Here is a 25,868-nt window from a genome sequence, read left to right on the forward strand (position 1 = left end):
TGGGTAATCTGACCTTTCTCTCTGCATTTTTTTCCTTTATTTCAAACCTGGTGAATCTGATGAATACGTGCCTTGGGGTTGCTCTTCTTGGGGAATATCTTTGTGGTATTCTCTGTATTTCCTGGATTTTAATGTTGGCCTGCCTTGCTAGTTTGGGGATGTTTTTCTGGATAATATCCTGAAGAGTGTTTTCCAGCTTGGATTCATTCTCCCCATCACATTCAGGTACACTCAATCAAATGCAGATTAGGTCTTTTCATATAATCCCATATTTCTTGGAGGCTTTGTTCATTTCTTTTCACTCTTTTTTCTCTAATTTTGCCTTCTTGTTTTATTTCATTGAGTTGATCTTCAATCTCTGATATCCTTTCTTCTGCTTGATTGATTCAGCTATTAAAACTTATGTGTGTTTCATGAAGTTCTTATGCTGTGTTTTCAGCTCTAAAAAGTCATTTAAGTTCTTCTCTAAGCTGGTTTTTTTAGTTAGCATTTCGTCTAACCTTTTTACAAGGTTTTTGTTTTTTTGCATTGGGTTAGAACCTGTTCCTTTAGCTCAGAGAAGTTTGTTATTGCACATTTTCTGAGGCCCGCTTCTGTCAATTCATCAAACTCATTCTCCATCCAGTTTTGTTTCCTTGTTGGCAAGGAGTTGTGATCCTTTGGAGGAGGAGAGAAATTCTGGTTTTTGGTGATTTCATCTGTTTTGCACTGGTTTCTTCCCATCTTCATGGATTTATCTACCTTTGGTCTTTGAAGTTGGTGACTTTTGGATGGGGTCTCTGACTGGATGTTCTTTCTGTTGATGTTGAAGTTATTTCTTTCTGTTTTTTAGTTTTCCTTCTAACAGTCAGACCCCTCTGCTGCAGGACTGCTGGAGGTCCACTCCAGACCCTGCTTGCCTCAGAATCATCTGTGGGGGCTGCAGAACCGCAAGAATTGCTGCCTGTTCCTTCCTCTGGGAGCTTCATCCCAGGAGAGTACCCACCAGATGTCAACCAGAGCTCTCCTGTATGAGGTGTCTCTTTAGACATATGAGGGTCAGGGAGCTACTTGAGGAGGTAGTCTGTCCGTTATCAGAAGTCAGGTGCTGTGCTGGGAGCTCCATTGTTCCTTTCAGAGCTGCCGTTCGGGAACGCTTAAGTCTGCTGCGGTGGAACTCACAACTGCCCCTTTTCCCAGGTGCTCTGTCCCAGGAAGGTGGGGCTTTATTTATAAGTCCTTGATGGGCTGCTGCCTTTTTTCAGAGATGCCCTGCCCAGCGAGGAGGGAGTCGAGTCACAATCTGCCTGCAGAGGCATTGCTGAGCTGCCATGGGCTCCACCCAGCTGTTGTGTCAACTTCCTTATGCTTTTGTTTACACAGGTAAGGTTAGAACTGCCTCAGTAATGGCAGACTGCTGCTGTAATGGTGGACTGCCTCCATAATGGTGGGCTGCCTCGGTAATGGTGGACTGCCTTGGTAATGGTGGACTGCCTTGATAATGGTGGATGCCCTTCCCCGCACTGAGCTCAACCATCCTGGGTTGAGCTCAAACTGCTGTGCTGGCTGCGAAACTCCCAAGCCAGTGGGCTTTTGCTGGTCTCTGTGGGGGTGGAACCCACCAAGCCAGATCATCTGGCTCCCTGCCTTCAGCCCCCTTTCTCTCAGGGGTATGGCAGGCTCTGTCTCGCAAGCATTCCAACCACCAGTCAAAATGGCTGCTCAGATTTGTGCTGGAGACCCGTGGCCCCAGCTGAATTCACCACCCAGATTTGCACTGGAAACCTGCAGTGCCTGTTGACTGGGTGAGAATTTCCTGGTCTGTGGGCTGCAAAAACCATGGGAGAAGCACAGCATCTGAACTGGAATGCTGGAGTGGCCAAAAAAGTCCCTGATAGCCTCTGTTGGGTAGAAGTGGTGGTCTCTGGCACTTCCCAGGTGAAGCAGTGCCCCACCCTGCCTCAGTTTGCCTTTCATGGGCCACACCCACTGTCCATCCAGTCCCACTGAGATGAACCTAGTACCTCGGTTGGAAATGTGGAGATCACTTGCCTTCTGTTGCTCTTGCTGAGAACTGTGCTCCGGAGCTGTTCCTATTCGGCCATCTTGGTGGAAGTCATTCTTTTAAAAGATTAAATTATTTTTACATAATCCAAAAAATATGAAATTGTCCAGTCAGAGGAAGAAATAGAAAAAAAATGAATAGTGAAAAATGTCTATGTGAATTATGGGACATCATCAAATAAAACAATATTTGCATTATTCAATTTGAAGGAGAAAAGAGAAAAAAGGACCAGAAGCTTATTTATTTAAAGTTATAATGGCTGAAAACTTCCAAAATCTGAAAGGAGATATGAACATCCTGAAATAAACCTGAGACTCCCAACACAGATTAAAGCTAAAGAGAACTTCACCAAGACATGTTATAAGAATACTGCAAAAAATAAAATAGTAAGAATTTTGAAAACTGCAAGAGAAAAAAAGAAAGCTTATCTCATACAAGGAAACTTCCAAAAGACTATCAAGAGATTTCTCACTGGAAACCTTAAAGGCCAGTAGAGAGTAAAATGATATATTCAAAGTGCTGAAATTTACAAAACTGGCAACCAAAAATATTTTACCTAGGAAAGCTAACCTTCAAAAATGAAGGAGACAGAAAGATTTTCCAGACAAAGCAAAGCTAAGGGAGTTCATCATCACCAGACATGCTTTAAAATAAATGCTAAAGAAAATTCTTCAATCTGAAGTGAAAAGAGACTTAGTAACATGAAAATATGTGAACATATAAAACTCACTAGTAAATCACAGTATATAGCTGAATTTAGAATACTCTGATACTGCAATGGTGGTGTGTAAATCATTTAACTCTAGTATAAAGGTTAAAAGACAAAAATATTTAAAAACAACTAAAAGTAAAAAATTTGCTAATGAATACACAATATAAAAATATAACATCAAAACACAAATTGTCATTAGAGTAAAAGGGTAGAGTTTTTTGTAAGCAATTAAAGTTAGGTTGTTGTCAGCTCAAAAAAGACTGTTATGTTTTATGTGAGTCTCATGGTAACTATCGAGCAAAAACCTATAGCAGATTCACAAAAGATAAAAAGAAGAAAACCAAAGGATACCACTACAGAAAACTATAAAATCACAAAGAAAGACATCAAGAAAGACTAGAAAACAATGAGCAGTTGGCAGTAGTAAGTCTTTAAATAGCAATCATTAGTTTACATGTAAATAAATTAAATTCTTCAATCAAAAGACATATAGTGGCTAAGTAGATATTTTAAAGGGCCCAACTATTTACTGCCTATGAAATACTGATTTCAGCTTTCAGGACAAATATAGGCTGAAAATGAAGGGATGAAAAATATATTCCATGCAAATGAAAACTAAAATAGGGCAGGAATGGGTAGCTATACTTTTATCACATAAAATAGACTTAACCTCAAAAATTCAACAAGAGAAAAAAATATAATTATGTTACAATAAAGAGGTCATATAACAACTGTAAATATATATGTATCCAGAATTAGAGCATCTAAGTATATTTAGCAAGTATTAACACAACTAAAAGAAGAAATAAACAGCAATGCAACAACAGTAAGGAATTTTAACACCTTACTTTCAGGACCAGATAGATAGTTCAGACAGAAAACCAATAGCAAAACACTGGAATTGACATATGACAATATTAGAATACAAATTCTTCTTAAGTGTACACAGAATATTCTCCCAGGATGGATTATATATTAGGTCACAAAACATGTTTTTACAAGTTTTAGAAGACTGAAATCATACCAGCTATCTTTTCCAACTACAATAGTATAAAATTGGAAATGAATAACATGAGAAATCTTGAAAACATCACAATATGTGGAAACTAACACTCTTGAACAATTAATGGGTCAAAGAAGAATCAAAAGAGAACATTTTTTAAAAATCTTGAAACAAGTGAAAATGAAAACACAACATCCCAAAACTTATGGGATGCAGCAAAAGCAGTACAGGGGGAATTCAATAATGATAAATACCTACATTAGAAAAATGAAAGATCTCAAATTAAAAAAACCCTAATGTTATACCTCAAGGAACTAGAAAAAGAACAAGCTAAGCCCACAATTAGCAGAGGAGAGAAAATAACAATGCTGAGAGAAGAAATACATAAAATAGAGACAATAAAAACAAAAGACCAACAAAATGAAGAGCTGATTTTTTGAAAAGATAAACAAAATTTTAAAATCCTTAGCTATACTAAGAAAAAAGAGAAAAGACTCAAAAATGAAAGAGAATACATTATAACTGATATGACATAAATACAAAGGATTGTAACAGATTACTATGAAAAATTATATGCCAATAAATTGGATAACCTAAAAAAGGAGGATAAATTCCTAGAAGCACAAAACCTACCAATAGTGAATCATGAAGAAATGGAAAATCTTAGCAGGCCTAAAACTAGTAAGGAGATTGAATCAGTAATCAAAAATCTCCCAACAATGAAAAGTCAGTACCAGATGGCTTCACAAGGGAATTCTGCCAAATATTTAAAGAAAAATTAATACTAATTGTTCTCAAGTGCTTCCAGAAATATTGAAGAGAATGGAACACTTCCAAACTCATTTTATGAGGCCAGAATTTCTGTGATGCTAAAGATAGACAAGAAAACTACAAGAAAAGAAAATACCAGCCAATATTCCTGCTGAACATAGATATACAATTCTTAACATGATACTAGCAAACCAAATCCAACAGCACATTAAAAGAATCATACACCATGATCAACTGTGATTTATCCCAGGGATGACTTTACATATGCAAATCAATAAATGTGAAAAACCATATTAACAGAATGAAAGGTGAAAATCATATGATCATTTCAATAGACACAAAACAAGTTTGGAAAATATTCAATATCTTTTGTAATAAAAATTCTCAACAAATATGATATTTAGAAGGAATATACCTCAACATAATAAAGGTCATATATGGCCAGCCCATGGCTCACATCATATTCATCATGAAAAGCTGGAAAACACTTCCTTTAAGTTCAGGAAGAAGACAAGGGTGGCCACTATCATCACTCTATTCAACGTACTACTGAAAGTTGTAGCCAGAATAATTAGGCAAGAAAAAGAAATTTAAAAAAACATCCAAATTGGAAATGACACAGTATAATTTACAGATGATCTGAACTTATATGCAGAAAACTCTAAAAGTTGCACCAGAAAAACCTGCTAAAACAAATGAACAAGTTCATAAAGTTGCAGGATATAAAATCAACATACAAAAATCAGTTGTGGTCAATGCCCTAACAACAATCTAAAAGAGAAATAATGAAAGCAACTCAATTTCAGTAATATAAAAAAACAATAAAATACTCAGGAATAAATTTAACTAAGAACCAAAAGATTTGTACACTGAAAACTATAAGACACTGATGAAAGAAATTGAAAACATACACTTGCAGCATACATAGATGGAACTGGAGATGAATATGTTAGCTAAAATAAACTAGGCACAGAAAGAGAAATACAGTATGTTCTCATTCATATGTGGAAACTAAAACAGTTGATCTCATGTAGGGAGAGAATAGGATAATGGTAGCCAGAGGCTGGGAAGCAGGTGGGAGTTGCCAGGGGAGAATTAAGAGAAGTTGGTTAATGACTACAAAAATACAGTTAGATGGAATGAGTTCTGGTGTTCAATAGCACAGTAGAGTGACTATAGTTAACTATAATTTATTGTGTATTTCAAAATAATTAAAAGATAATATTTTAAATATTCCCAACATGGAGAAATGGCAAATGTTTGAGAAGATAGATTATCCTAATCACATTTGAATATTACACATTGTATACATGTATAAAAATGTCACATGTACCCCATAAATATGATAATTATGTATCAATTTTTAAAAGCAGGAAGAATTGAAGATATAAATAAAGAGTCATCCTGTGTTCATGGATTGGAGGATAAATACTGTTAAAACATACATACTACCCAAAGCAAACTACAAATTCAATGTAATCCTGATTAAAATCCCAGTGGCATTTGTTACAGAAACAGAAAAAAAATCCTGATATTTTTAGGGGAACACAGTAAGATCCCAAATAGCCAATGCAATCTTGAGAAAGAAGAACAAAGCTGGAGGCATCACACATCTTGATTTCAAAATATATTAGAAAGCTACAGTAATCAAAACAGTACGGCATTGGCATAAAGACAGACACAAAGACCAATGAACCAGAAGAGAGAATCCAGAAATAAACCCATATATATATAGTCAACTGATCTTCAACAAGGGTGTCAATATCACACAGTGAGGAAAGAATAGTCTTTTCAACAAATGGTGTTGGAAAAACTGGATATTCACAAATAAAAAGAATGACGTTGGACTCCTATCCTACATCATACACAAAAATAAACTCAAATTTATTAAAAACTAAATGTCAGATCTGCACCTATAAAAATCTTCAAAGAAATGATAGGAGAAAATCTTCTTGACATTGATCTTGGCAAATGATTCCTTAGATTTAACACCAAAAGCATAGGCAACTAAACTAAAAATAAACAAATGGAACCACATGAAACTAAAAAGGTTCTGCACAAAAAAAGGAAACAACAAAATGAAAAGGCAACCCACAGAATGGGAGAAAATATTTGCAAACCATTTATATGATAAGGGGTTAACATCTAAAATATATAAGGAACTGATAAAGCTCAATATCATTTAAAAAAACACATAGACAAATAATCCAAGAACTTGAATAGACATTTTGCCAAAGAAGACAGACACATGGCCAATAGGTATATGAAAATGTGGTAAACATCACTAATCATCAGGAAATGCAAATTAAAACTACCATGAAATATCACTTCACATCTGTTAGAGCGGCTATTATCAAAATGGTAAGATAAATATTGATGAGGATTTAAGGAAAAGGAAACCCTTGAGCACTGTTAGTGGAAATGTAAATTGATACAGCCATTACAGAAAACGGTGTGGAGGTTCCTCAAAAAATTAAAAGCAGAGCTACCATACCATCCAGCAATACCACTTCTGAGTATATATCCGAAGGAAACAAAGATCAGTTCTCAAGGAGAACATATCTGAACTCCCATGTTTTTTACATTATTCACAGTGATCAAGCTATGGAAACAACCTGTCTATTGATGAAGAAATGAATAAATAAAACATATACATATATATTTTATGTACATTATATATGTATGTATATACATTTCATATACACATGTAATGACATATTATTCAGACATAAGAAAGAAGGAAACCTTACCATTCGTGACAACAACATGGATAACCTGGATGGCATGATGCTAAGTAGAATAATCCAGTGAGAAAAAGGCAAATACTTGTGTGTGGAATCTAAAAAGAACAAAAAAGGTCAAACTCATAGAAAGTGGAAGTAGAATAGTGGTTGCCAAGGGCTAGGGAGAGGGGAAAGGGGGGAGAAGTTGGCCAGATGGTACAAACCTGCAGTTATAAGTATGTTCTGAGTATCTAATGTAGAATATAACTATAGCTAATAATATTGCATTGTATACTTGAAATTTGCTGAAAGTGTGGACCTTAAGTGTGTCCTCACATTTTGAAGTAGAATAGTGGTTGCCAAGGGCTAGGGAGAGGGGAAAGTGGGGAGAAGTTGGCCAGATGGTACAAACCTGCAGTTATAAGTATGTTCTGAGTATCTAATGTAGAATATAACTATAGCTAATAATATTGCATTGTATACTTGAAATTTGCTGAAAGTGTGGACCTTAAGTGTGTCCTCACATTTTTAAAAAAGCAGTTATGTGAGGTGATATATTAACTTGAGTGTGATCATCATTTTGCAACATATATCAAATCATCATGTTGTACAGTTTAAATATATAAAATTTTATTTGTCAGTTACACTTCAATAAAGGGGAAAAAAGAAAAAATAGGCAGATTTTCCAGGCCTAGTTTAATCACATAAATCTTTTTTTTTTTTTTTTTTGAGACACAGTCTCTCACTGTCGCCTGGGCTGGAGTGCAGTGGCACGATCTCAGCTCACTGCAACCTCTGCCTCCCAGGTTCAAGTGATTCTCCTGCCTCAGCCTCCTGAGTAGCTGGGATTACAAGTGCCCAGCACTGCACCCAGCTAATTTTTGTACTTTTTTAGAGATGGGGTTTTTTTGTATTTTTAGTAGAGATGGCGTTTAGTAGAGACCAGATGTTGGCCAGGCTGGTCTCGAACTCATGACCTCAGGTGGTCCACCCACCTCAGCCTCCCAAAGTGCTGGTATTACAGGTGTGAGCCATCATGCCCAGCCCATAAACCCTTTTAAAATCAAAGTTTTCTCAGACTGGTAGTAGAAAAGAAATTCGGATAGAGCTAAAAAATGAGAAGTATTTGATGTGAGGGGGGTTCTCTGTTCCTTAGATGAAGAGAGCCATGAGTCAAGGGTCTATGAGTGGCCGGCCTCAAGACCTGCACATAGTCCCCAGCCAACAAGCAGCAAGAAAATGAGGACTTCATTCCTTACAGCCATGAGGAGTAAAATTCTTCCAAAAACCTCAATGAACCTAAAAGTGAATTCTCCAAATAAAAGTTGGATCCTCCTAATAAGAGCCCAGCCTGGTCAACATCTTGATTTTTGCTTGAAAGACGCTAAGCAAAAAACCCCATCAAGCCCACTTGGACCAACAGAACTGTGAGATAATAAATGGGTATTGTTAGAAGTCACGTAAGTTTGTGGCAGTATGTTACACCACAATGGAAAACTAATGCACCTCTTTTGTAAAGCATCTGTTTACACTGTTGCCTATCTTGTTTTAACTGGGTTATCTTTTAATTATTGAATTGTGACTTTTAAAATATATCTACATATTTAATTTTAATTTTTAATTTTTGTGAGTACATAGTAGGTGTATACCTTTATGGGTACATGGGATGTTTTGATATAAGCATACAATGCATAATAAACACATCATGGAAAATCCATCCCTTTAAGCACTGATCCTTCATAATACAAACAAAACAACTATACTCTTACTTATTTTTAAATATACAATAACATTATTAAGTTATTGACTACAATCGCCCCATTGTGCTATCAAATACTAGGTCTTATTCATTCTTTCTATTACTTTTAAAAAAATATATTATGCATATGTTATTTGTCAGCTATATGTATTGAGAACATTTTTTGCCCATTGGTGGCTTGCTCTTTCATTTCCTTAGTGGTGTTTTTAAGGAATATTTTAATTTTGATCAGTTAAAATTATCAATTTTTATTTGTTCATTTAATATCTTAGTGCATTGGCTTTCCTCTCTAAGAAATTTTTGTCTGGTCTAAGACATAAATATATTCTCCTACATTTATTTCTAGGAATCATATGGCCATAGCTTTTGTGTTGCTTCTATGTTCTACTTTTGGTTTACTTTTGTGTAAGGTATAAGGTAGATATTGAGGCTCATTTTCTGATTTTTGGTGTGTGTGGATAAATTTCATTTTTGGAAAAACAGTCTGTTCCCCCACCAAACTACCTTGGCATCTTTGTTGAAAATAACTTGAGCATACATGTAAAGCTTCTCTTGAACTTTCTGTTTTATACCATTTATCCATGTCTATCCTTTTTCCTTTACCATTCTTCTTTATACCATAGATTTTTAGTAAATTTTGAAATCATGTAAAATAAGTTCTTCAATAGTCTTCATTTTCAAGATTACTTGAGTTATTCCATGCACTTTTCACTTCTGTGTAAATTCTGAAGTTAATTAGTTTGTCAATTTCTACAAAATTCCACTAATATTTTGAGTATGATTGTATTGAATCTATAGATCAGTTTAAGGAGATTTACATCTTAACACTGAGTCTTCCAATCCATGAATGCAACACGTCACTCTATTTAGCTAGGTCTTCCTTTATATTTCAGCTATGTTTTGAACTTTGTTCAGTGTATATATCCTGTATACACCATAGCTCACTAAATCTATCTCAAAATATTTTGTGATTTTGATGGTACTGTAAATGGTCTTTTTAAATATCATTTTGTAATTGTTCATTACTAGTGTGGAAATGTCTTTGTATCTTGCAACATTGCTAACTTCACTTATAAATTCTAGTACTTTTGTAGATTCCTTAAGATTTTCTATGTTCATGATGGTATCATCTACAAATAAAGACAGCTTTCCTTCTTTTCCATCAGTATTTGTTTCTTCTTTCTTGTATTATTATAGTAGGTATCACTTCCAGTATGATGCTGAATAGGAATAATTAGAGTGGATATCATTGACTTGGTCTCAGTATGAGGTAAAAGGATTCAGTCTTTGACTATTAAATATGATATTATGGGTAGGATTTTCATAAATTACTTTTGTCATATCAGGGACATTTCCTGTTATTCACGGTTTGCTTAAAGAGTTTATTATGAATTGTTGTTGAATTTTATAAAAAATTTTTCTGCATATATTGTGATGACCATAAGCTCTTTCTCCTTTATTCTGTCAATAGACAAAAATTGTTTGATTGTTGAATGTTAAACCAACCTTGAATTCCAGAGGTAAGTTTTCCTGGGTCATGATATCATCTTTGTTTTATATATTCCTGGATTCAATTTATTTATATCTTATTTATAATTTCTTCATCTGTCTTTAAGAAGGACATTCATTTTCTTTTCATTTCTTTCTTTCTTTTTGATGTTTAGGGGTTGTTTTTTGTTTGTTTTTCAGAAATGTCTTCATTCAATTTTGATATTAGGATTCTGCCAGTCTCATAAAATAAATTATAGTATACTGAAGAGATATCTGCACTCCCAGGTTTATTATTATAACACTATTCACAATAGCCAAGATATAGAAACAAACTGAATGCCCATCAACAGATGAATAAAGAACATTTGGTACATGTAAAAATGGAATGCTATTCAGCCATAAAAAGAATGAAATGTATTCATTTGCAGCAACATAGGTGAGCCTGGAGGACCTTATCTGAAATGAAATAAGTCAGGCATAGAAAGATAAATACTGTTCTCATTCATATGTTGGAGCTAAAAACAAGTTGCAATCATAGAAGTAGAGAGAATAATTGTGGTTACCAGAGGTTGGGAAAGGTAGTTGTGGGGAGAAATAGGGAAAGGTTGGTTAAAAGATACAAAGTTACAACTAGATAGGAGGAATAAGTCCTAGCATTTGATAGCACTGTAGGATGAATGTAGTTTGACATAGTTAATTTTCTTTTATATTTTCAAAAAGATTTTGAAAGTTCCTTATACCAAGAAATGATAAACATTTAAGGTTGTGGATATGCTAATTACCCTGATTTGATCATTATACATTATATACATGTATCATCATATACATTTATCATTCAGTGTCCCATAAATACCTATAATCATTACATGTCAAGTAAAAAGGAAAAAAAAAGAGAGATTACCAGATGTGAACAAAAAAAAAAAGGGAGAAAGTTCTTCAGTCACTGCCAGTGTTCAAAGGCCACAGGCCAAGAGTATTCTTTGGGCCAAGAGCTAATCACTACTTTCAGTGAAGACACTATCTGTTTGTTAAAGACAGCCAACCACTGACAGCCAAGGCAGTTCATAGGCAGAGTAGAAACCTGAAAAATGCTACATCTGCTCAACAAAACTTATCAGGGCATATTTCTCTCATGCTTCTCCGCCTGCGCACACGTTTCTCCAAAGCTATTCCACAGAATTACCCTTAACATTTGAGAACAAATGTATATCTTCATGAACCCAGCAGTTTAATCCAAAGAAACTCATCTCAAGATCAGTATTTCTTATCATCGTGTGTTTCAACTTAAAAATAGATATAAATTTTGCCCTTTACCTTATAACCCAACCCCTACCACCAATAAAGAGCCATGTCCATTTTCAAAATAAGAATTTTGTAGCATCTGACATTCTGCCTGAATGCGATAAATATTCATTCAATTACTAAATTATACATCCAAGTTGACTTTAATGGAAAGAGATATACCTTTCTATATCTTCAAGCAAAATCAGTGCACCAGGAATATATTTCATGATTACTCTGTTGTGTCAACTATCAAAGGCACATATCCCAGTTTAGAAACATGGTGGTATAATGATCTCATAACTGATTATTTACCACGATAACTACCAGAAATACTTTTAAATACAGGCAATGGTGCAGGATCATGATGCCAAATATAGTTCTTGGGCCAAGATAAATATAATTTAACCTTGATCTTTGTTTCCTTACTGAGTTAGCTATGCACTAGTGAAATAATCATTTAAGCAGTCAAAATCAAACTTTTCACCACACAAGTGGTTAGTGCTTCCCTTCTTTCTGCAGATCGTTTCAGCTATTTCTTTATCCAGACTCTGAAGAAGAATGCAGAAGTAATCATCCTTATCACTTAGGTAAAAATTTACAGAGTTGGGAAATGATACAATTATATGGATAACCTGGTTGAAGAAGGAGCCAGAAAGGAAGAGTAAAAAACCTTCCTATCTTTGTGATTCTACTTGGAAGGCACAAGGATTCACTACGTTATTCATGAAAAGTAACAATAATAACAGGTAATTTGAGCAATTACTATGGGCAAAGCACTAGGCAGGCAAACCATCTTACCCAATCTTACTTCTATTCTATAAACTAAGTTTTTAATAATCCCTATGACACTGGTGAAGAAACTAACAAAAAGATAAATAATTACATTCCTCTCCACCCCCACCACCAACCTAGTGGCACTGGAGATATGATCAGAATTTTTCCTGCTGCCCTCCAGGAGCAAGGAGCATAGAGAACATTATGGAGTGGGGATAAAGAAGCAGGTAATAGAATATGTCTGCTTCACAAATACAGTGAGGGTTAAACATTATTTTGGAGGGCAATAGGAAAAACCTAAAATATTGATATTGGTCAAGAAGAATGTCTACATATCATTAAGACTTCATTAAACTTTTTTCTGAAATAAAAATCATATTAGAGTGTCTTGGAGGCATAATAAAAATTTAAACTACCTATAGTCTATTTCTTCTTTCCCTCTGTCTCTTTCCCTGCTCCTAAGGTAATTCCACCTCCCGGCTCTTCTATGTATTGCACTGGTACCTCCGACTTAAAGCCTTGCTTGGAGTCATTCTTACACTCATCGCTCATTGTCTCTTACTCTGTCCCCTTCCATTCTAATACAAATATTCAATCATTTATGTTATACTCAGCAATGACTGGCCTCCACCTCTTCTTTTCCTTTCTGTCTTTTTCTTCTTTAGTTATTGTATTAGTAATGTTATGTATCATTATTTATTGTATCAATTAGTTATTAGATCAATCATTAATTATTGAATTATCAATCTTCTAATTGGCCTCTCCCACCTGAACCATTTTACACATATATATCATATTAATCTTTCCAGAAAACATGTCCAGTTACAGCTTTACCACAAGCACAAACCTCTCATGACTCACTGATGTTGTCACTCTGTCATTTAAAGTCTTCACAAAGCTTGCCCCATCTTCACTGATTCCTTATATTCCAACCAAACTCTACCACTTACAGCCCCAGCACACCCCTGCTCTAACTACTTCCATGCCCTTACTTAGTCTCATCCAACTGCCTAAATAGTCCTTTTCTACTTTTTCTTTCTGAAGAATTCTGACCTGTTTCAACACTCTTCCCAGATATCTCATTTTCTGTGGCCCTAACTCTGAAGCTAGCAGTGTCTGCCACACATACTAGGTATTAAATTGGTGCTAAAACCCTTTATTCCTGTAACTGCAGTAGTAGCACCACCTTCAATATGGCTTTTGCACTGTTTCCCCCACTTAGAATAGGCTCCAGTTCCAGCAGCAGAATCCTCACCAAATAAAGAGAGCCTAGAGGCAGCAGTCTTAGTGGCTGCTACTCCTTCCTTCTCTTTTCCCTTCAAGTGCAAAGCACTGACTACCCAGAGGACAAAGGAGAAAAAGCCAGCAGGCTGAAATCAAGCAAGCCTACACCTCAGCTCCCACTGCCCCACAGCAACTTACATGGAAAACTTGGTAGTGTTCCATCCATAACTCTTTAGAATGAGAGCAGAGATTCAAGTAAAGAGAACTATCCAGGTTAAGAGTAATGAGCTGTGTTTCTGGAGAGATATCAGTGAGGACACTTGTAGATGTGAACCCAGCAAGATCCTGAGCCAGACAAATTGTTTTTAAAGCAATGAATTTTCTTCTAAATCATGCTATAGTTAACATGAGTCAAGAAACAGAAACTAGAGAGCAGTTTTCCTTAAAGATGACAGTTTGTGGGAATGAAAGATACTCACTTATACAAAATAAAAAAGCATAATTAAGATGTATATCTCTATTATTACGTATCTTATAATTTTGGAAGCACCAACTCATACTCATGCCTTTAATACTTAATATTCAAAATTTCTTTTGAGGATGTGAATACAGATGAACTTCCTTAGGAAATGCTATAAAAGGACATAAGGTTAAAGTAAAAAAAATAACAAAAAAACATGACGTTGTTCCTGGAATAGCAGATCACAGAGACGAATCTGGGAACCAGATCCTGAGGGCATTTAATATGCTTAGATAAGCACTAGAGATTACAGCAGTTTGGTCACGTAATAACAAGTTTTTATCCTATTGCAAATGTAAACCATTTAAACAGTGCATTTCCTTCTCTAATAATTCATTTGGGAAAACAGATACTGGTCTTAAGCCAGAGTAAGTACAGTTCATTAGATCTTGATGAAAATAAAGTAGCAAAAATCAACAGGTTTATGTTCTTGGTTCATCACCCACAAACCTCAGAAATAATTATTATTAATATTGAAACAAAGAGTATTAAGACTTGGGTTAATGTATTATTTTCACAAATATTTATTGAGGGCCCACCATGTGACTCACACGTGGTAGAAGAAAATAGCATTAAACAACTTAGACATACCTCTTGTCTTTCTAAAACCTTAAGTCTAACAAGGGAGAAAACCATTAAATAAATAATAACAAAGACTTTCAAAATTAAAATCGTGGTAAGTACTATAAAGGGAAAGTACAGAATGGGATGAGATTATATTATTGCAAGACTAAGTCTAGTTAGAGAAGTCTCCCTATAGAAATGACATTGAAGCTGCAGCTTGGAGGATGAGGAGCAAGCCAGGTGAAGGCTAAGGTGACTTTGGGAAGATACCCATGTTCTAAGCCAAAAGAACACATGCAAAGGCCCTGCAGAGGAAGGAGGTACCTTTGAGGCACCACTAAAAGGCCAGTAGTTGAAATATTATTAGTGCAAGGAAAAGTGAGGTATTATGAGACAGAACAGTTAGGACCTTGGTCATAATAAAGATCTTGGATTTTATTCTAAGGTCAATAGACAGCCAGCCAACAGGTGAACATTTAAAGTGTTTACTTTTTTTTCTATTTTGTATAAGCCTATACAGATATCTTTTACACTCATCTACTTCTTTGTGTTGAATTATTCTTTGACACATTACTATGAATAGACTTACTGATTAAATGGTAGAAAAGACTTTATTGCCCATACTATATGTTAATATAGATATAAGTTTTTAGAAGCAAAAGCAATGAAAGCAACTGCATATCACTTACCTACCTGTTAAGCTTCAGCATTGCCATTTTCCTCTTGTACTTTTTGCTGATTTATTAAGTATATTAATCAGTACAATACTCTGTCAAAGACCCCAGACGTCTTATTTATATTATAGATCAAGGTTTATGTTTCTGATGAACAGCTGGCTTCCTTTATGTGACTCAAGGCCTCAGGTTTCCCACAGCTGGTGACTTTGCTATCCCCTCAGACAGTCATTCCCAAGCTTTGCTGCACAGTAGATTTACTTGGGAGCTTTTAAGTTTTTTGATGTCAAGATTACATCCTATATGATTTAAATTAGAATGTCTGGGGCATGGTAGTAAGGCATTCAGACAGTGATTGGGAAAAGAGAGTGTGAAAAAGGCACAGTCTCCCTAAACACCTGGTCTTAGAAGGGACACATATTCTGTTGGTTAGAACTAGGTACACAGTCATGCCTATCTGTAAATGGGGCTAGAAAATGTAATCTAGCTGTATGCCCAAAAGACAAGGGAAGAGCTAAAGGCCTTTGTCTCAGAAAGTATTAAAAGACCTCACGTGGCCAGGTGTGGTGGCTCACACCTGTAATCCCAGCACATTGGGAGGCCAAGGCGAGTGGATCACCTGAGGTCAAGAGTTCCATACCAACCTGACCAACATGGAGAAACTCTGTCTCTACTAAAAATACAAAAATTGGCCGGGCATGGATGTTGCAGTGAGCCGAGATTGCACCACTGCACTACAGCCTGGACAAGAAGAGCAAGACTCTGTCTCAAAAAGAGAACAAAAAAGCTCACGTATTGCTGTTAACTTTGTTTCATTTTTTAAAATGACTGTTAAATGTGACTTTTCCATTTTTTTTCAAATATTTGAAATTATTTTAAATATTTTTATTTTGTTGGGCTTAGTGTCTAGAAGATCAGATGTGAATGTAGATTTTTATATTAGCTTATATAAAGTTGATGCTCAAAAATGTTGGGTGATGATCTTTTGATATGTGAAGCTGTTTATTTAATATCAAGGATGAATTCTGAAGTGGAGACCATCGATTTTGATAGAGAACCAGATCTCTGACATTTACTTCTCTGTGTAAGCAGTGCATGGGTGCCACTAGGTTTTCAAAAATTTGTTTGAAATAAGCTATTAAAATAGAAGCTTTGGCTGAGACTAACAGATATCATGTATCAAACTGAGCCAGAATACCCTTTAGGACTTAAAATCTCCTTGCCCACAAGGGCAAAGAAAGAGTCAAGAATTAGTGTGCAGAAGATGACTTTTGAAGGGGACTTTCGGAAAAGAGTCTTTAAATAGAGCTCTCCCAAAAGGGAAGAGTCAGGGAGGTTTCCTCCTAACCCCATGTTGTGAGAGAGGGGACTTAAGGAGATCAGTTCGTGAGCCTAATACATGTCTCCTGTAGTTTGAAAGACAAAGTGGACAATATTGCATCATGCCTGATAAACATAAAGGACAAGAGGCCAGATCAGGAGGTGAAGTTTGGGAAGTGCTGTAACTTCACTCCCATCTTTTGTGCTTGTTCCACTGCGTGTGTGACTATCTCCCACCTACCCAGAAGCGGAGGGAGGGTGGCCCAGTAGGTGACCGGTATTTCCGAGATCTACTGTCTTAAAGTCTAAAGAAAAACTTTTGTTTTCACATTTCATTACATGTTTTTTTCAGTCTTCTTCATTTTCTCAAGCCTCTGAAAACTCTGAAAGCAATAGCTCAGACTTTTGGGTATTTTTACCAAGATTAAAATAAGATAAAGTGAAAGTTCTTGGCAAACTATAAAATGCCATAAAATTGTAAGACATTAGTATTATTGTGATTATTGTGTGCTTATTTATCATAAGTACTTACTGCACTGAAAAGATCCCTTCTCAAAACATAACATAGGTATATGTGACCATATCTTAACCAGGTTCCATTTGTTTGAAGCTTTCTTAAATTTAGTTTCTAGTGAAGATGTCATGGGCTTAAACTTGGCAAGGAAAGTAAAAAGCATTAAAAAAAAAACAAACAGTAAGTTCACTTAAAAATTTTTCCACAATTTTCCTTCTCTTTCTATCTCTCCCTCATTTTTTTGTTTCTCTGGAAAAACACCAGGGAAAACATTTCAAGCAATTATTTTAAAAGACCAAGAGGAAGTTAAGTGGAGTAAGAAATCTCTTACTCTGTTTAAGAAAACAGTAAATAGTACAATGGACATAACCCATGTCTGAAAACTGACATATTAATTATAAAGGTGAGGATCTGAGACCTCTCCTCATTAGAAAACAAAAGCAATAACAGCAAAACCTAGTCAAAGGATGGGAAAATATGCAAAACAGTTTTTCCAAATGTGTTAGTCTCTTCTGTATATGTGTGTGTGAGCGAGTGTGTGTGTGTGTGTGTGTGTGTGTGTGTGTGTTAGTCTCTTTTTATTCTTTTGGAACTCTCTTTCAGAGTTAAGTATTGCTGTTTATAGGTGATGAAATGCATAAAAACCCACTTCAAATGCTGGTACTACTTTAAGCATGGTCTTTCCCTTTACTTCAACTTGGAATTAAGACTTTTCATTTATATTCCAGACCCAGAAGTAGTTTTCACTGTAGAAGTTATCTGAAAACAGTCTATGCTTTCTCCTAGTGATCTATAACCAGATTCTTAAGATTGTCTCAGAATACTACAGGATGATTTACTTTAAATATGTATTAAACTAGGAATGCTTCTTAGTTTAATACATATTTAATGCATTTAAATTCATTTAAATGCATTTTATTTTTGGACTCACAAAAATGATGTGGCTAAAACCAGTTAGATAATTTTTAAAATCTCTTTGTCTACAAGGGCAGAGAAAAAGTCAAGAATTAGCATGCAGAAGATGATTTTTGAAGGGAACTTCTGAAGAAGAGTCTTTAAATAGAGCTCTCCCAAAGGGGAAGAGTCAGGGAAGTTTCCTCCTAACTCCATGTCTTGAGAGAGGGGACATAAGGAGATCTGTTTGTGAGCTTAATATGTGCTTCCTACCTACATGACATACTTTTTCTTAAAATGCCTCTTCTCCAAGTGAATCAATATCAAAACAAATGAAGTGGCCAGGCGCAGTGGCTCATGCCTATGATCCCAGCACTTTGGGAGGCCGAGGTGGGCAGATCGCCAGCCTGGCCAACATGGTGAAACCCTGTCTCTACTAAAAATACAAAAATTAGCCGGGCGTGGTGGCAGGTGCCTGTAATCCCAGCTACTCCAGAGGCTGAGGCAGGAGAATCGCCAGAACCCAGAAGACAGAGGTTGCAGTGAGCTGAGATCGTGCTACTGCACTCCAGCCTATGAGACAGAGCCAGACTCCATCTTAGGAAAAAAAAATGAAACGCTCAAAATGACATTAGTCCCACTGGTCTAAGTCCTGGTGTTGTGTGGATGACAAGAAGCAGCCAGTTTTGTGACAGATAATAGATTCAAAGTAGTTGCCAAATTTGTTAACACTTTTCCATTTTTAAGCTATCCTTAAAGAAAATTATATATGGGGTCACATAATCCTCACATTAGGCCAGGAACACTTGGCCTATGCCAAGTGTTAGGCCATGCCATCTGGATTCATCTTTTCACCAATAGAGAGAACTGGTAGCTTTTGAAATTAGCAAGGATGTGGTTGATTTGTTCTACAGCCTACAATAAAAGATTTGTACTCTAGCAGTATCTGTTCAAGTTTGTCTTTGATTGATTTCATGTACTCTTTGGTATACTTCTTGTAGGCTTCTTTTGTGAAGCTAGTTTCCTGCAAGTGATGACTCATCATGACAGCAGCACCAGTGATTACCATGCTTCCAGTATGTTAGCCCTTAGGACCTTCAGCAAAGACATTGCCATTAATGAGTGAGTCATTGATGTTATCCTCTGTCCCAATTACTATCTTCCCCTTCACCTCCAAGCACATCCCGGCAGTGAGCTCCTAGATTTTATAAATGTCAGATAACGTCTTATTATAGCTGATGAGATCCTGGTAGATAATCTTGATAGTAGCTGGAAGGAGACTACAAAGGTTCTAACTTAGCAGGAGCCCTGAACTCCCTTACAGTAAGTACAGTGCAGCCAGAGAGGGACTGGGGGAAAAGTGGGGAAATGTACAAGCAAATTTAACACTGCAGGAAATTTACTTTTACTGGGAAAGATAAAAATAATGCTTTCACTGATTTTACACATGTTGGTGATAAAATTCTCCTTCTTAAAAGGAAAAAGAAAAACTTCACCAGGCTCCGTGGCTCATGCCTGTAATCCCAGCACTTTGTGAGGCTGAGATGGGAGGATCGCTTGAGTTCAAGTGTTCAAGACCAGCCTGGGCAACATGGTAAAATTCTGTCTCTATAAAAAATACAAAGGAAAAGAAAAAAGAAAAGAAACACTTAAAGTAAATATAACTGTAAATTCATGCAGTCTAACAATGTTTGATAGTGTTGTACAGCAATTAGATGCATCTACACTTTTATCCAATGGGGCACCTGTTCAGCTCAGGCTCAAATTGAAAAGATAAGAAAATTAGGGCTCCTAGCAATTAACAAGTTGATCAACTTCATACTGCTAGTATAAGGTCGATTTGGGATTCAAACTGAGAATCTTAGTCTCCTTTCCTAGTACTGCGTAAGAAACAAGTGTAAGGTATATTGCCGTGTCGATATGAGGAAACTGAGGCCAGTGAGAAAAAATGAGAATCCAATTTATTCAGCTCTCGAGCGAGGTTCTGTGGTCCAGGAAGGGGCCAGAGAAGTCGCAATGGGCTTCTCAGGGCATGGGGTTTTATAAGGAGTGGAGGTAGTTGATTGGTCATTGGGGAAACAAAGAGCAGACAATTTCATTGGTAAGGAGGTTAGATTGATTGTTAGGGAAACAAAGAGCAGACAGTTTCATTGGTCAGGGGGAGTTAAGATGCCGATGGGGTGAGCTGCCATTGGTAGTCAGGCGGGGCTAAGGGAAACAAAGAGCAGACAGGTTCATTGGTGAGGAGGTTTGATTGATTGTTAGGGAAACAAAGAGCAGACAGTTTCATTGGTAAGCTGACTGGCTGGGGAGGTCAATGTTAAACTGCCGTTGGACAAATCTTTGGCAGGTTTTTTTAAATTTTGAAGGGGTTGAGTGACGAATGCAGGAGTGGGCGTGTGGAGCCTGCATGGAGAGGCCAGATAGGAGTGGGTGTGGGGAGCCAGCATAGAGAGGCCTAATAGGAGTGTGTGTGGGGAGCCAGCATGAAGAGAGATAACTGTGTCCATTTGGCTCTCAGTGAGGCAGCCGGCCTTACAACAAGAATAGGGGCCCTAATGCAGAAGGACATTATCTTGCACAGAATATCTTAACATGGAACTGTATGGAAAGAAAGAAGACAATATGGGATACCCTTCCTGTTAGACTCTCTAGGAAGCAGATGCCAACATGAGTTCAGAGTGCAAACAGTTTATTGGAGGAGTAATATATTTTTTAAAAAGTGAAGAAAGTAGAATTCAGAGCTTTCAAACCATGACATGAACATGACGAGGTTTCTGCCAACCCAACAGGGAGCTCTAGAGCAGTGTGTCCAAAGTTAAGCCCTTGTTTGTATCACCTTGTAACACTGCTTTGCTCAGTCACTGGCCACAGGGCCACACTGCAAAGAACTTGACCTCTATTCAACAGCTAAGGCAGATCCTAAGAGAGCCAACTGTGGGAGACAGTCAGCTACTGTATTCCTCATAGCTGGGTAGAAAGCCCTCTTGAAGGGAGATCTGAGCAGTACATCTCAGTATCTGCCACAGACACACAGAACTTGGATGAATGAAGAAAAGAAAAAAGAGAAATCATTCTTCTGACCCTATGTAAATAACCCTCATTCCCTGAGATGCAGTACTTCAAATTTAAGAAAAAAGTTACAGAAACAACTATTTAAGAAAAAAAGATCTGTAATCCGAGTTACTCCTCAAACAATATAACCCCCAGAAGTTCTTCCCAAATAAATTTGTGAATATCCAGTGGATGTCTCACAAGAGTTCTAACAACATGCTGTTGACTACCATGGGGGAATCTACCAGTTTTCTTATCTCCTAATCTAGATCACTGGATAATGTGTCTAACTGCTCCTAAGAGTGCCAGCTATGCCAAACCATTGGCAGTTTCACTTCCCAGACACTACCACAGAGGATGCTAAGTTACCCAAGACTGAGGGTTCTAACTTCTAGTCAGGGGTTCTGATGTTTTGTATCCAGAGAATAGAAGCCACTGAAACCAGCATTTCATCATTATCCATATCAATAATGCAACTCATCAACATTGCTAACATTCTGTTCCTGTATCACTGATACCATCACTTCTAAGAGGACTCAATGTCTCATGAAGGTTATAGAACAACAGCTTTTTGAGGTTTTACTTACTTTTTTGTTGTAGCTTTCTTGCTCTCAGATTGAGAATGGCTGGTCTAATTGATCATTTAAGTGACAGTAATGTATTGGACTTCTCCAAGTGTCTGTATTTCTACTTTCTCTCTCTCTCTTTTTTTTTTTAATAGAATGAATTCTTTCTTAGTAGAAAAACAGACTGTTGTGTTGGTTCCCCAGGTATTTCAGATTTATGCAGATATTCTTATATCCTAGGATGGTCATGGCTTCAGTGTCATGAGATACCTGCTACATTTGCCTAAGAGTTTTCTCTGATTTCTAAGGAATGGGAAATTAATATCAGAAATTAACTGAATAATTGATACTTTTTATATAGCATAATAATAACTATAAGACATGGGCTACAATTATCACTGACAGTGTAAATAGAGTTATTCTCAACAAATCCTTTTCCTGTCTTTAAAAAGCATTAAGGAACTCTTCATGGCAGGATGGTAGGCCCCACATGGCCATTATTGCTATAAGTCTGTTTCCCAACTGGGCAGAATCAACATATAACACTCCTTATAAATAGTCTTGAGGCTTCTCTCTGTTTGATTTTGTTACGTGTTACACTAATATCACCCTAGAATGTTTTCAGTCCAGCAACCTACATTTAAGAAAGTCAAAATCACGCTTTGTATTTTGGAACTACAACTTAAAGAGATCAGTATTGGTCCTGAAATTTGCATTTGAATGATTTGTTAAAAGTTTTTCTTACAGGAAGACTAATTGATTCTTACATAGCTTTATATGGACTATTACTAGGTAGGACAATGTTAATTTTCACTATTTGAAGCGGCAATATTGTGTCAGTACTTTTAGGATAGCAATATAGAAAAAAAATCAGAATTCAAGACTTTATTCCTCTTTTCAGTCATTCATTCACAGGAATTTTCAATTTCTTTGGAATAAAATGAAAACCAAGGAAAGCCATTTTTCAGTTGTTCATTTTAGATTTCTAGAAAAAGAAATCATATATTATTTTCCAGGAAAAAAAGAGTGTAAAAGAGAGTCTTCCCTTGCCAATTCCTCTCATGCTACCGAAATAAAACACATCTGTAGGCCACAGAGCACACAAACATGTTCACCTCATCCTCTGGCTGTAGTGGTGATGTGTTCTTCCTGTTTATCTTTCTTGAGGATATCAACTTTTCTCCACTTCCATTCTCAGAACTCTTTAATCTCACAGTGTTCTCTACACCCTCTCTCCAGCATTCCTCCATCACTGATCTCAACAATCAGGGCCATTTAGGGTTCACTCAAGACTGCCAGGGTCCAAACCAAGACTAGAAGGATAAGAATCTTACTTCCAGTTTGAATTTGAACACTTTCCCACAGAAAAAAACTCATTTGAAAGAGAGATGAGACAAAAGATTCAAAGTTGAAGGACTAAGTAAGCAGAAAACCAAAATAACAGTAAGAAGAGCCCTTTCACAGGCATAGCCCAAAGTTTGTAAGCAGAATAGTGTGCAAACATGTACAGTCATAGAATCATAGTTCCCTGAGCTTTTTCAAATGTAGAGAGCATGAAAAAAAGGAGCTCATTTTTTTGGAGTTAAAGGCATTTAACACTCTTTGGTTACAGTGACTATCACTGAATATAGCAAAACCATAGAAGCTTCAATGATTTCATTATTTAAATGCTAGGCAAATTGAGCTAGGGATTTATATGCAGTTGAGGGTTTGCACTTAATTCAATAAACAATTGATACCACACATATTTATTCAGCTCCCACCATTACAAAACTGAGCATAACTGAAACATTGGCAAAGAGCATTAAAGACAAAAAGACTAACATAAGCAAAGGTAAAGAATCTGTAGTAGAATCAAAATAGTAATGGATTCAGTTTGACCAGACTTCAGGGAGGATCTGAAGTGAAAAAAAAAATAGAAAGGAAATAGAAATTGCAATCAAGAAAAAACTTTAGTTGACAGATTAAGGAATTTATTATTTCACGAGGAAACGGGAAAAAATTGAAGATTTCTAAACAGGAAAAACACACATGATTAAAACTGCATTTTAGATAGATTAAGTTGACTGTGACCTGCAGATTGGATGCTGGGATAGAGACCTACTCGAGGTAGAGACAGCTCACAGCTGAGACTGTTGCTTGGTTTTCACAGACCAGAGTAATGAAAATAAAGGTAGAGATAAGAGACGAAAGGGGAAGTAGAACAACATGATCCGGGAAATGATAGTTGATGTCACTGAAGTTCCATTGGTTTTGCTACATTCAGTGATACACACTGTAACCAAAAAGTGTCTACATGCCATTAACTTCTAAATAACGAGCACATTTTTTCATCCTCTCTAAATTAGAATCGCATGTCTCAGTGGAACATGAGATACCGGAGAAAAGGAATAAAAAGTATTTCAGGTTTTAGACCAAAATTTCTGAAATGGGGCTATTACTACAACAATGTAGTTTCTGAAAAATACAAGCAATCCATTAGATTGTTTAAAATAACATTGATGACTAAGGAGTTTATAAAAAAGTGAACATATTTAGCAATAAATGTGTATAGTAAAGCATCAAGACACTTTTACTTTGAACTCATTTTATAACTAGTGACTGAGAAATAATAGTGATCACTGAGTTCTTGTGGCTGGCCGCGGTGGCTCACGCCTATAATCCCAGCACCTTGGGGGGCCAAGGTAGGGGGATCACAAGGTCAGGAGATCAAGATCATCCTAGTCAACATGGTGGAACCTCGTCTTTACTAAAAATACAAAAATTAGGCAGGCATGGTGGTGCATGCCTGTAGTCCCACCTCCACAGGCGGCTGAGGCAAGAGAATCACTTAAACCTGGGAGGCAGAGGCTGCAGTGAGCCAAGATTGTGCCACTGCACTACAGCTTGGGTGACAGAGCAAGACTCTGTCTCAAGATAAATAATAATAATAATGATCACTGAGTTCTTACTCTGTACAAGAAATTATGCCACTATTACAAATATGTACCTGGCACTATTCTTTCATGTGTATACATTTAAATTTTTTGTGGTCTCAGATATGGACTACTCACAAAATAATGTTTGTTTCTTCAAAGAAGATATTTTCTTAGCCACTCAGTCATTTGTTTGACAAATTTTTATCAAAGGTTTACAATTTACCTCATCCAGGTTATGGAAAGCAAAACACATAGTACCTACCCTCAAGGCGCTTATATTCTCATAATGAAATGGACAGACAAAAGTTTATTAGGACTCTGGGTTTCCACAACGTGGACGAAAAGCTTATGTGAAAAATTGTTCACACTATGAACTCCTAGAAAATCTGGATTTACAGAAGAGGTCGATGCATAGCTGAGCTCCCTCAAAAGAAAAAGAAGTATCTAAATATCAGAATCAAAGGGTTGTAAGTAGTTTATACTATGATAGTCCTAGAGGGTGATACAGAAGGAGGAGGAGGGATAATTAAATTAGTTAATACCTGGGTTGGATTTTAACCCTTGCATAGGACGGGGGTTTAGGATTTGGAACTGAAACTTTGCTTAATGGCCTTTCCCAGAAGAGCTGTATCCTCAGTAAAAAGAGAATCCAGGAAGGAAAAAAGTGACTTAGCAGCCCAGGAACCTAACCTTCAAACTCACCCTGGCTTCTACTTTGGTGAAAACAAATTGTAAATGAGAAATCAGCTCCTTTGGCCTATACTTTTCACAGGTTAAGAATAGAAACCCACATGGTATTCGAGAATCCCCAAGCTGAGAAAAAAACATCAATGTTGATCCTCTGCCAGTTACATTCTTTAGTGCCTGGCAGAATCAAAAGCAAAATTGCCCTGGGGAGTAATTGTTGTGGATAACGTCAATGTGCTTCACTCAGATCCCCTGGGCCCTTTTTTACTATTTTTTGGGGGGGCCAGGGGACTCCCTTTATGGTGTGCTTTTCCATCCAACAGCCAGCACCTACTGAGTCTCCTTTTGCAGAGGACTGCCCTCCAAGACACA

General features: G+C 36.6%; 1 protein-coding gene and 1 pseudogene across 1 annotated transcript in view; both read right to left on the bottom strand.

Moving 5' to 3' along the window:
- The window catches only part of ABCC9 (ATP binding cassette subfamily C member 9), a 164,595-nt gene extending 157,226 nt beyond the window's left edge, over nt 1-7,369 (bottom strand). The window contains exon 1 of the mRNA XM_021666844.2: nt 7,281-7,369. The gene's annotated coding sequence lies outside the window, so the exon portion shown is untranslated. The remainder of the gene's footprint in view (nt 1-7,280) is intronic.
- Nucleotides 7,370-18,996: 11,627 nt separating this feature from the next.
- LOC105720547 (translationally-controlled tumor protein-like) lies at nt 18,997-23,166 on the bottom strand (annotated as a pseudogene).
- Nucleotides 23,167-25,868: the final 2,702 nt, after the last annotated feature.

The sequence above is a fragment of the Aotus nancymaae genome, unplaced genomic scaffold, assembly GCF_030222135.1.
Source record: "Aotus nancymaae isolate 86718 unplaced genomic scaffold, 86718_ANA_hifiasm-v0.15.2.pri h1tg000016l, whole genome shotgun sequence".
Lineage (NCBI taxonomy): Eukaryota > Metazoa > Chordata > Mammalia > Primates > Aotidae > Aotus > Aotus nancymaae.